The sequence below is a fragment of the Protopterus annectens genome, chromosome 3.part0, assembly GCF_019279795.1.
Source record: "Protopterus annectens isolate FY-2018-M chromosome 3.part0, PAN1.0, whole genome shotgun sequence".
Lineage (NCBI taxonomy): Eukaryota > Metazoa > Chordata > Ceratodontiformes > Protopteridae > Protopterus > Protopterus annectens.
In genome coordinates, this window is record NC_056731.1 from 282,840,519 (window position 1) to 282,852,713 (window position 12,195).

The 12,195-nt window shown below is 38.4% G+C and overlaps 1 protein-coding gene across 1 annotated transcript in view; it reads left to right on the forward strand.

Annotated features, from left to right (window-relative positions):
- Positions 1-12,195, forward strand: part of NEK10 (NIMA related kinase 10) — a 3,576,599-nt gene that overhangs the window by 1,325,132 nt on the left and 2,239,272 nt on the right. The gene's annotated exons all lie outside the window — the stretch shown is intronic.

Sequence of the window (12,195 nt, forward strand, 5' to 3'; positions counted from 1 at the left end):
CCCTTGGCTCTTCTGAACTTTTTAATAGTGGAAATGGTATTACTTGGGAAAATTTTACATCTATACCCATGGCCGCCCAAGAATTGTACTTGCAAGAGCATCATTTTGGCCTAAGGAGTTGGCTGGACATGGGTATTTCTTTGCCAAAAGAGAATTAATCTGAGGTTTTATCCTATCAGGAATTGTTTGGTAAGTTTGAAACAAAACTTCTTAAGTACTGTACCTTGCAGATTGAAAACACTTATTTAAAAGAGTGTATTACATTAAAGAGGTTGCCAAGAGGTTTCTGTCTTTATAAATTCCCTATTAACATGTAGGACAATACTGAGTTTTACTACAAATTAATCTATTCAATGGTTTTGGGATAGACTTGATGAGGGCAGTCGTTAAAAACAATTGTAGACCAAGTAGTGGTTTACTGGATGAGATTTTGACTCTTAACTAAACTATTGCAGGGGATCTAATGTATCATGTGGATGGTGTTAAATATCACATGGTGTTTTGGGATGTGGGAATTAAGTGTGGGGATATTAAAAAAAGAAAAGTAGCTTAACTTCAGAGAGACCTGATAGAATACAATGAAAGGAAAGCTTATCCACTTCCTAAGTCCACTGAATGTTTATTCAGCAACTATAATTCAGTTAATTCCTCTAACATTGACAATGCTCCTAATACTGTGTCCTCTGAACCACACAAGATTCTGAAGATTACCCTTTGAAATATCCCCTTTTGAGATGGTCGGCAAGTATAGCGCAACACCAAGACCCAGGTCAGAATCCTTTTTACAATCGTATGACTCCATAAGAGAGACCACCCAAAAGAAGAGGGAGAGGCCCAAAGAGGGGAACAAATTAAATGATGCTAATAATATGATAGTACCATACAATGGATTGCTATAAACTTATGACAGCTATCACATATTTAATTTTAGTGACAGAGAGATTAACTGCCATTTTTTTTAGTTTATTTCTGAAGGGGTTTCAGTTTGTGCCTTGTAGACATCTGGATATTGTTGATGTTTTGATTTCAAATTATTTTTGAGATATTGAATTTTAGTATTACATTTAAGTATACTCAGACTCCACAAAATTATTTACTTTTTAAGAAAAATGTTTATTTAATCCTCCTCTATATCCAGCTCTACAGGTTTTTGAAGAACTGGTTCATAGGGATTTGAGGAAACTATTTAAGACTAAAAGGTTTGTTAATTTGAATGAGGATGAAAAATTATTATTACACATGCTTTCTGGAACAAATCTCTTAGAATTATGAATGATAAGAGTGGGGGGGGAGGTTGTTATTATGGACACCATAGATTATGATTCATGTATGCAGGAGGTTTTGAACAAGGACGGAAGATATGTTGTGGTGCTGAGAAATGAAATTAACATTGCATACACTAAGACTGATTTTTTTTCTTGGAGAAAATTTGCTGCAAGAGGTCATAAACCAGCATTTTTTTTTTTACAAGTACTCTTCAGATTCCAACTCTCTTTGGGATCTCAAAGGTCCATAAGTTTATTGAAAATCCCCCTTTGAGGCCTACTGTGGCTTTGGTAGTTTACATCAATAATAAGTTTTATTTTATCCAAACACAGTTACATTTTGAGAGACTCTTGTGATTTCCTTAGGAAAATTAACCCTGATATGTACCAGGGGATCACTATCACTTTGCTGACCGTTTAAATCTCCAAAAACAATATGGCCAAGATCATATTGCCGAAAAAGTGATAAAAACACACAACATACCTGTATGTTTTTGCAAGGGAGCAAGCCCCCCTACACCCTCTACAACTTAAATGTAGCAACTCCTCGATTGCAGTACAGTGAGGAAAACAGCAAATCCCGGGTTCCGCACTGTACAGCGATCCCAATACACAATTGTTGGCAATTCGAATATTTGGTGATATGGTCTCGGCCATATCGTCTTCAGAGATTTGAACTTTCAACAATGTGATTGGGAGCCATACCGGGACAATCTGATTTTTGTAACTGTTGACATAATCAATCTTTGCTCTAGTATTCCTCACCCTGTTGGGTTGGAATGATTTGGAGAAGCTCTCCTGGATTCTTGTTTTCTGTCTAGTAAGGAGGTGACTATAATCCAGCAATTTATGGATGTGGTCCTTAATAATAATTTTTTTGTTTTTTAGTGGTAAATATTACAAACAAATTAGCAGGGTTGCTCTGGGGACTTTGCTCCCATTTAAGCCAAAATTGTGTTGTACAAATGGGAAAAGAATTTTATTTTTCATTCTGGCTTTACTTTTAGCTGAAATATGTATTCACGCTACTAGATGATATGTGTATCTTATGGAAGGACATCATGGACAACTTGAAGGGATTTTCTGACTGCATTCTGAGCACTACAGTTTTCACTATAGGGTTTATCGTAAAGAAACAGTTTCTATCTTCACTATTTCAGTGAACATCCATTTCATCAAAATAAGAGTATTAGAGGGCAGATGATAGAGTGGCCCAGATGATATCCAACTATAGTTGGTTTAGTGATGAAATAGAATTTGTTGGTAACTTCTTTTTGGAGAGGGATTGGAGAAACAAGTTTAAGCCTGTTTTAGCTGAAGGCAGATCTTTGGGACCAAGTAATGATATTAATATGAACTCTTTTAGTGAAGCATTTATGTTCAAGTATAATAGCGATGTCGAGAGTATTGAAAACATTGTTGAAAACATTGCTATATGTTAATTTGTTTCTTGTGTGAAAAAAAAAAATCACAACATCAAAGAAATTTTAGAAAAAAACTCTTGGGTAGTCTTCATACTAATAGGAGAACTGGTACTTTTAGATGTGGAGCTTGCCATCAATGTTGGTTTATGTGTGATACAGAGCATGTGGAAGCAAGAGGTTTGAGTATTAAATCTAAGAAGTATTATAATTGTAATAGTAAAGGGGCAATTTATTTGGCTTATTGCCAAATTTGCCGTTGTTTTTATTTAGGGAAGATAAAATGGGCTTTGAAGAACCATGTTTGTGAACATGTATATGATATAGAGTTCATACTAAGGCATTATACAGACAGACAAATGTTTGCACTTGCTGTAGTTTTATTTATTTATTTTTTATCAGCTTATTATAGACACTAGGGGTGGACTGTGGGAGACCAGGGTTGAGTACAAAGAACTTTATTGGCAGTTAACACTAGATGCTGGCTGTTCCTCTGGTCTCAATGATATTTCCATCCAAAAAGTTATAAAAATGTGAGCAGCCAAGCTGCAGTTTGGCTATATATTTTTTTCAGTATTACACATATTCTTTTTAATGTTACATATATATTTTTATATTTTATAAATTTCTTTTGTATTATATATGTGTTTATTTTGCATTACAAATCTGTGAATTTTTTATGTGGTTATGATTTTAACTTGAGTATGTTGCTTTAATGCTTGATTCAATCAGTGGCCATTTTTGATCATGTGATTATTCATGTAAGTTATATAGTGATATTTTTTATCACAATGATGTTGTGATGAAGTCATATTTCATAGATGAAAGTACTTAACAATTTTTAAATTTCTGTTTTAGTCACTTCTAGTGCTTTGGTATACAGTCCGCATTTGGCTTTTGCATGCTGGACTCTTTGTGTTTCATAAACATTTTATTTTCCTGTCACAGTGCTATAGGAAGCAAAAATTATATTTACGTAGAAGACCACCAAACATAAGGCTTCAGGCACAGTAATAATGACGAGTAGCAAACAGTTTCAATTTTAAACAAACAACCAGGACAGATCTTCAGTGACACTATTTAGGTATCAGATTAATTACTGTCTCTAAATTGTACAAAGCAAGAAAACAGTTCTTATATGGTTACAGTGGATTTGTTCAGCCTTACTATGTCATGATATATTCCTTCACCCATACCTCTCAAACTCTTAGCACAAGGCATCTGGAAAAAGCCCAAAGTAATGGGCGGACAAAGGCCCAAAAATAGGGACAGATTTTAAACATTGCTTTTATAAACTTGGAAAGTTGATAGATTAACAGGATTCTTAGTATGCATTTTCCTGAAGGATATGAAGTCTGAAACTCAGAGGTGTACTGTTATTTAGTGACTTCAGTTCTCAGTGATTTGCAAGAAAACCACAAATTTTATAAGGAAAAAAACAAAAATATGAAACAAAAATCTGAACAGTTGAGAGCTATGCCCCAGCCTAAAAGGAAACATAAAGAGTAACAAATATAATGTGTTCACCATTAGATGAAACAGAAGATACAGTGTGTTGTACAAGGAAGAAATGAAAAAGCAAGACTGCAGTTTAGTCTAGATACCAGGTGAACAGTAGATGTCAGCTTAGAATTTGAAGGCAACCAGTCAGATACGGAAATATAAAAGTTATCTGTCAGTTTTCCTTGATTTAGGCCAATCTTTCACTATGAGTGTCAAGTATGTCGCGGTATGGCTTTGTAGTTTTTATGCTATAGCAGTTCTGCTTGTTAACCCTTGAAGTATAGTTAAAGCAGCATATCACCTCAGAAAGCTAAGAGGTGACTATGGTGTTCCTGAGGGCTTAGTACTGAGGCCCATTCTTTTTGGCATTTACTTCTTGGATTTACAAAGCCCTAATACAGACATATATCTAACTAAATTTGCTGATGACTGGATGTTGTTTGTTCAGCATCTGATACTGTGTTACTGCAGCAAAGGCTAAGCCATTCAAATATTGGTGTGTTAGAAATGGACTTCAATTAAATGCAATAAAATATAGTGTTGTCACCTTTGGTAAACAAATCTTGAAAACAGCTTAGAGTACATAGACAAACCCATTTCAGACTGATGTAGTCATTACAGATCTTAGATCCTTTGAAGACAATTTCCTATTCTTTGACCACCACATAGCAAAAGTAGTCAAGAAATTATTTTTTCTAGCCCAGTTAATAACTAAAGCTATCTCATCCAGGTGAAAAGAAATTATCACTCCTTTGTCCTCTACCCTGATCAGACAAGTTAGCGAATGCTATGCCCCCTTTTAGTATGTATCTTTTCAAATACATCATACAGTTAGAAAGACCCCAGAAGTTCCTAACTAAAAAGATCTGTGAACTATAGACCAATGACTGTCAAGACGGACTTCAAGCTCTAGCCATATACGTATGTCTCTTACAGACTGCTGCATGGTAATTTATATGTGCATTCCATGCTCTTAAGGATGCAAACTTCCTTTATTTCCTACACCTCCAAAAACAGATGGCTCCACATGACCTTGGGCTAAAGACTTGAATCAATATCAAGAAATAAATAAAACTTGCTGAAGGGACATATGCATTACTTCCCCCATCTCTGGAATAATCTTCAGTTACATATGTAATGCCATAAAGTCTGCTCTTCAAATTTTCCCCTAGAACTAGCCAGTTTTTTAGTTTTAGCACTCAAATCTGTTTCTTTGAGCTCAGCACTTGTTCAGAACTCGTAAACACTAAATTAGTTAGAAATTACTACAGCACCCAACTTTCCTCACTTGTCTAGAGGAAAACAGTTTTTAGTATTTAATAAATAAGCACCTATCCAGGCATGTCTAAGAGTCAGCTGCCGGTGTTTTCTCCTGTCTACCTGATGAATCTGGGCATCTTGGGGCAATGCAGCAATTGTCTCATGTACACAGACAACCCCCTCCTCCTACCATCCAACACTACAACCTGTGAAAGATGCACTTATATAGCCAAACTGGAATCAATGCTCTCTTCACCCAAGACTGGACTAGACAGTCAAGAGGAGAAGGTAAACACTTGCACCACACCACACTCATCCTTTAGTCCCTCAAAACCTACACCACCAAAACACACACATAGCAACACAAAACACACACCTACATTTGCGGAGGCTCTCAATAAAAATCTGCTCAAGCAACAGACCTCCAAAGCAGAAACGCATGCAACCTCCACCCCCAACACAACCCAAAGGACACATAGCCCACAAACTCAGTGTGCCACTCGACCACAGCCCATAAGGCATAACAATGTACCCAACACTCTAGTCATATGTGACTCTATAGTCAGGCACACTTATGTTCCACTCACCAGGCTAAAAAAGGAGAAAGTTACTGTCAGCTGCCTGTCGGGTGCCAGGATCTGCCACATAATGCACGCATTCAGGTCACTACACAACAAGTACAAATATGACTCCATCATTGTCCATGTTGGTGTGAATGACCTGAGATGTACCTCCCTGGACTACATGAAAAGAGACATGGAGGAGCTCTCCGATCTTGTAGCCCAGGCAGGTATGACCCTAACCCTGAGTAGCATCCTGCCATCTCCCAGAATGATACCACAGTACAAGGACAAAAATGATTGACTTCAACAATTGGCTAAGCTTCTGGTGTCATTCTAAGGGGATCTAGTATCAGTCTGCCTGGGATGACATGATCAACAGACCACGATGCTTTGCTAGAGATGGCCTGCACTTGTCACCCTTGGGATTCCAGATACTGACTGAGGCTCTTGCCACCCCTATAGTGCCTTTTTTAGGCAAGGTTCAAATAACAAATTCACCACCGTAACAGGTACAAGCAAGCAAAATCTGAGGGTAATGTTACTCAATGCTAGAAGTCTAAACCTCAAAATGCATTCACTCGAGGCACTCCTTAAAATGGAGAACATCGACATCTGTGCAGTGACAGAGACCTGGTTCAAGGCTCCAGAGAGCACCCCTGCATTACCAGGCTATAATTCATACCACACCTTTCGGCCACCTAACCTGGACCAAAATACTAAAGGTGGAGGTGTGTCCATATTCATTAAGGATATCCACACCTCCAGGCTAGTTGCTCAGCATAATGCATCCGAGATTATCCAAGTGCAACTAACTCTGAGCAAGACCACAATCCAAATTGTAACTTGCTACAGATCCCCCACCATGCCCCAGGATTCCCAATCCTCATTTCTTGATACACTAGAAAATAATAGGGTACAACCCAATACCCTAATAATGGGCGATTTCAACTACCTCAGCATTAACTGGGAAAACTACTCATGTACCAACTCTTTTGCTCAACGTTTTCTGGAATTTATAAATTCCAACGCCTTGGATCAGCTTATCCGCACCCCAACCAGGGGCAGCAATATCCTAGACCTGGTCATTACCAACATGGGTGACCAGTATTGCACACCAGAGGTCAATTCCTCATTGGTCAGATCTGACCACAAGCTAATCAGCCTAGACATCCACATCCTGCCCCCACTCCACATTATGGAAACCACTGTAAAAAATTTCTCCAAAGCCAACTTCACGCTTCTTAAGCCAGAAGTGGTAAACTTCACAATACCCATGCAGATGGACAATAGAGGTACGGCTGCTGAATCCTACACAAATGCACTTTATAAGCACTTACACGAGTGCATGGATCATGCTATCCCTAACAGAACCAAGATGCTATCCTCCAAAAAAAGGAAGCCAATCTGGTGGTCCCCTGCCATTAACAAACACTACAACAGAAGAAAGAAACTGTTGCAAGAAAAGAAAAAAATTTCATGAATGGAGTAACTCCCTGGTCAGCCTCAGTAAGAAGCTGAGATCCCTCATAAAATCCTCCAAAGCTAGTTATGAAAACAAAATCGCCACTGATTCTAAAGACAACCACAAAGCATTCTATAGCTATGTCAAGAATCTCAATGGAAATACTCAGATCTGCTCTGAGTTACAACACAATGGCACTAAATGTACAGAACTAACTGATATTGCCAACATCCTGGCAGATAAGTTCAGTGCTAACTTTACCCCCCTCACCCCCTAAAGGACCCATTTCTATACCAGAAGAATGCAAAGTTCCTGTAATCACGGCTGCACAGGTAAAAACCACACTCTTCAAAACCAAGAACACAGCATCAGTGGGACCTGACAACATCCCGGGCTGCGTTCTACATGAAATACAGAATGAACTGGCACCCCACTTAAGCACCATGTTCAATCATAGCCTCACCTTAGGCTTTGTGCCCACTGAACGGCACACAATGATGGTTATCCCACTCCCCAAAGGGAGATCCACCACGGACGCTGGGAACTACCACCCCATTAGCCTAACGAGCCTGGTCTGCAAGCCCATGGAACGTATCATCATGGAACTTATAAACAAAGACATTGGTAATGTCCAAACTCCTTACTCCACCCAGTTCAGGTTTGTGAAAGGCAGATCATATCTCATAAACCTGATTGACTTCTTTGAAGCAGTCACCAAAGCCGTAGATGAGGGTAAGGTGGTTCACACAGCCTATCGAGATCTCGCCAAGGCTTTTGACACCATCCCCCACTCTGGAATTATAGGTAAACTCACTAAACTAGGTATAAATCCCTATGTCACAAGTTGGGTTTCCAATGAAAAACCAAAGCGAGCAAGTGAAAAACTGAGCAAAGTCCAAATAACGTTAAAAATTCCTAATTTTATTAGCGCTTTTGGCGAGGTCAGTGCCTCCCCTTCTTCAGATAACAAGCCAACAAATTAACAAGCTTTTTATACTAAATTCAAAACAACTAATCAAATTAAGTAATTGTCTCTTGAACCATCGTTAGAGACACACATTATGAACCCGTTCTTGTATGCATAAAAAGCCAGTATACGAAAAACACTCATTAGTAAATCAAAATATAAAAATATGTTAATATAAATATAAAATACCATATTATAAGTTATACTAATGTTATTGATATTATGGTACTAAACGTTAAATAACGCTCATTATGAAATTATGCATATAATTAAAAACAAAATTACAAAACTAACTCAACAGTGAGAAAAGATTACATATATTTAACAATCCATTAATGTAAACATAGCTGTTAAAAACAGGTAATGTGTGCCACTACTTATCATAAACTATATTCGTGCCACCATATAATGTACATATTATAAAATTAATTTATAATTTATAATCTAACTATATCAGATAACCTGTATTATAACCGCATTAGTTTTAAGGAGGATAGTTCCATGTTCACCTAACTATGAAAAAATTCTTTTAACTTTTGATTTTAACACAAACTATTAAGGGCATTATTAAGTTAGTTAATTTTTTATACACATTATGCTAGTTATTCCATTGTAATGGGTTAGTAAATATTTTAAAATAATTTTGTCTAACTGTTAGCTTATGGCTTTACATGCATGCATGTTTTTCATTGGTTTGCTTTGTTTGAAACAAGATGGGTTTCCAACTGGCTCACTGACAGAATCCACACTGTCAAAGTAGCAGACTCCAAATCCGACTTCAGACCAGTGACAAGTGGTGTACCACAGGGTTCAGTCCCGGGTCCTCTCCTGCTTAATATCTAGAAGGTCTTTGGCTAACGAAGTTCACAGATGACTGCAAACTAGGAGCCATAACTGAAACTCCTAATGATGTGGACATCCTACAAAAGGGCCTCACTGAGACAGATGTCTGGTGTCAAAGCCATGGCCTCAAGCTCAATGCCAAAAAGTGCATTGTCATCCCCTTTGGGGAAAACACTGTACCCATGAGCTACCACATAGGTGGTAGTCTACTTAACACCGAAAGTATGATAAGAGACCTTGGGACACTGGTGGACAGTAGTTTCTCCTTTGATAATCACATCGCAACAGTAGTCAGGAAATCCTTCTACGTGGCACACCTCATCACAAAAGGTTTCTCATCCAGGAAAAAAGAGGTCATTGTTTCCCTCTACTCATCACTCATTAGACCCATTATAAAGTACGATGCCCTGTTTGGTATGTACCACACAAGACATCTACAACAACTGGAAAGGCTGCAGAAATACCTCACAAAGAAAATGACTGGCTTCAAACAGATGCCCTATGCAGACCATCTCAAAAAACTCCAGCTTTATTCCATCGCATATCGCCTACTCAGAGGCGATCTCTGTCTAACATACAAAGCTATGTCAAGCCCAGAGCTGTTGGACATGCTCCACTTAAAGAAATCCCAATCCCGCCGAGCTACATGCTCTAGGGAGCTAAACCTTGTCACCACAATAAACAGAATATGCTGGAGGGATAGATTCCTGTCCCAGAGACTTCCCATACTCTGGAATAAACTACCTATCTATATCAAACAAAGCTCCTCATTAGCATTCTTCAAAAAAATCTTGATGACTGGATGGGAAATAGGAAATTCACCCCAGGGATCACCTCTGTGGCTCTGCTCGACAGGGGTACAGGAAAATAATTTTCTTGGGTGGCGAAAGCCAGTGTGCCTTTTTGGCTAGGCTTGTATAGGCCCTAGGGCCGATAGCCCAGTACCTACCTATGAACCTTCTTATAAAAGAGTGATACCCTTGCTTCTCTTAAGGTGGGCTGCAGTAAATTCATTCTGGGAATAAGTTGTTTTGCCCTCTTGGAGGCATGTGATGCCATATGAAGGTGGGTATTGGCAAGGAGATTATGGTCCATGAGCTGCGACTACTTTGTAAGTTCTATGAATCTACAATACAGTATGATTTAAAAAAAAAAAAAAAACTTGCATATTCTACTTTGAAATTGCACAGCACCAGCTCATAAGTAGGATAAAACAAGCTTTTCTTATATATCATCCTTCCTTAAGACACTTTAAATAAAAGAGAAATATGTATCCCTTTATGAGATGAAAAAGGTTCTTGAGTAAAGGCAGGCACTGTTCTACTAGTATAAAAATGGAAACCTTGCAAAGGCTGTATTCTTCTCATTACTCCCTTGTAGCATGTTTCAGCATCCCTGCTTTATTAATCGATGCCTTTAGTTGTTAAATTGCAGCTGCAAATACAAACAAGTGCCACCTATTTTTTCAAGATTAAAGGTATCAAGAGCTCCCTAAGTTATAAGTCCACAATGCTGCATTCCCTGTAAAAGAAACTGCATTCTAAAGTATTGTAGAAAAAAATCTGCATAAAGGATCTCTCCTTCAGTATGCTAATTGCATCCAGTAGGTAATAACATGGAGTACCCTGTCATCATGGGGGCACAGCTACTGCAACCCTCCTTACAAATGAATGCACCAATGTAAGTCGCATGTCTGTCACCAACCCCTTCCTGGCTCTTCCAACTTCCTGACTGTTGTGGTGTCTTGTTTTTTATGCTTATTCTATTTTTCTATTGATTCTGCCAAGGAAAGGTTATTTAAATGCATTCAAGAATACATCATGTGTGCTTTAGATTCTGAGATATACCTATAGCGGAATGTTTTGTTTGCATAGTAATGATTGAACTATGGTCTTTCTCATGAGTTTATGAGATACATATTCTTTATATGGGATACAGTCAGAAATTAAAAATTATTACAATTTTTTAAAATATTTGTTCGCATGTCACTGCCTGCAGGCCATCAGCTGTCTATGATCAATTGAACCAGTCATTCCTTACAGGACTAGAACTGTTTCCAGTCTATTCATTCCTTGTGAGGTGAAAGCCTCTCATGGAGCCATCATCCTGGAAGCCATTAGGCCATTTTCTGTTACGCTGCCTAAACCCAGCCCCTTATTGTGATGTGGGGTTCATGTCCCTGTGGAGGGACAGCCTATGATTCTAATACTGTGGCATGCCTGCTACTTATGACATTTCTGCAAGGACTACTGTACCACCTTGGTGGATCCATCCATATCCCTCCCTAAAGGCCTGTTCTCGTTCAAATGGAGTACATGGTCATCATGGGGGTGCAGCTACTGAAGCCCCTCCTCCCAGATGAGTACACCAATGCAAGTCATGTGTCTCACCCACCCCTTCCTTGCTCCTCCACCTTCTCAAGCCTCTAATTCATCTCATGTCATCTGGGTTGTAGTTAGGGCTGTTTGTACAGCTGTAGCTACGGAGTTGTGAGGTGGGCACCTACCCCAGATGCATAGTGTTAGGTGAGCGATCAACATATCCTTCAGTACATTACTGGCATTGAATGCTGGTATTGCATTTGAGGTCAAAACTGAAGCACTGCAGTGCTGCTTATCCTCTGTGCACTACTGGGCATTCAGAAGTTTGTGTGGCATAAACTATAGCATATGCTTACTACAAATATACACACCTCTGCTTCTGTGCCATAGAGCCGGGGCAAAAATGAATATAGTTTGAAGAACAATTTATTTGTCAATGGATAACATCTTTAAGGATTAAAAAGGAAACTGTATTGAATTTTAAATGTAACCATCTCTGTATTCATACTTATATGTTAATTTATGTGATTGATTTATGAATCTCTTTTATTAAAACTAATAAAAGTATTTAAAAAAATGGAAACTGTAAC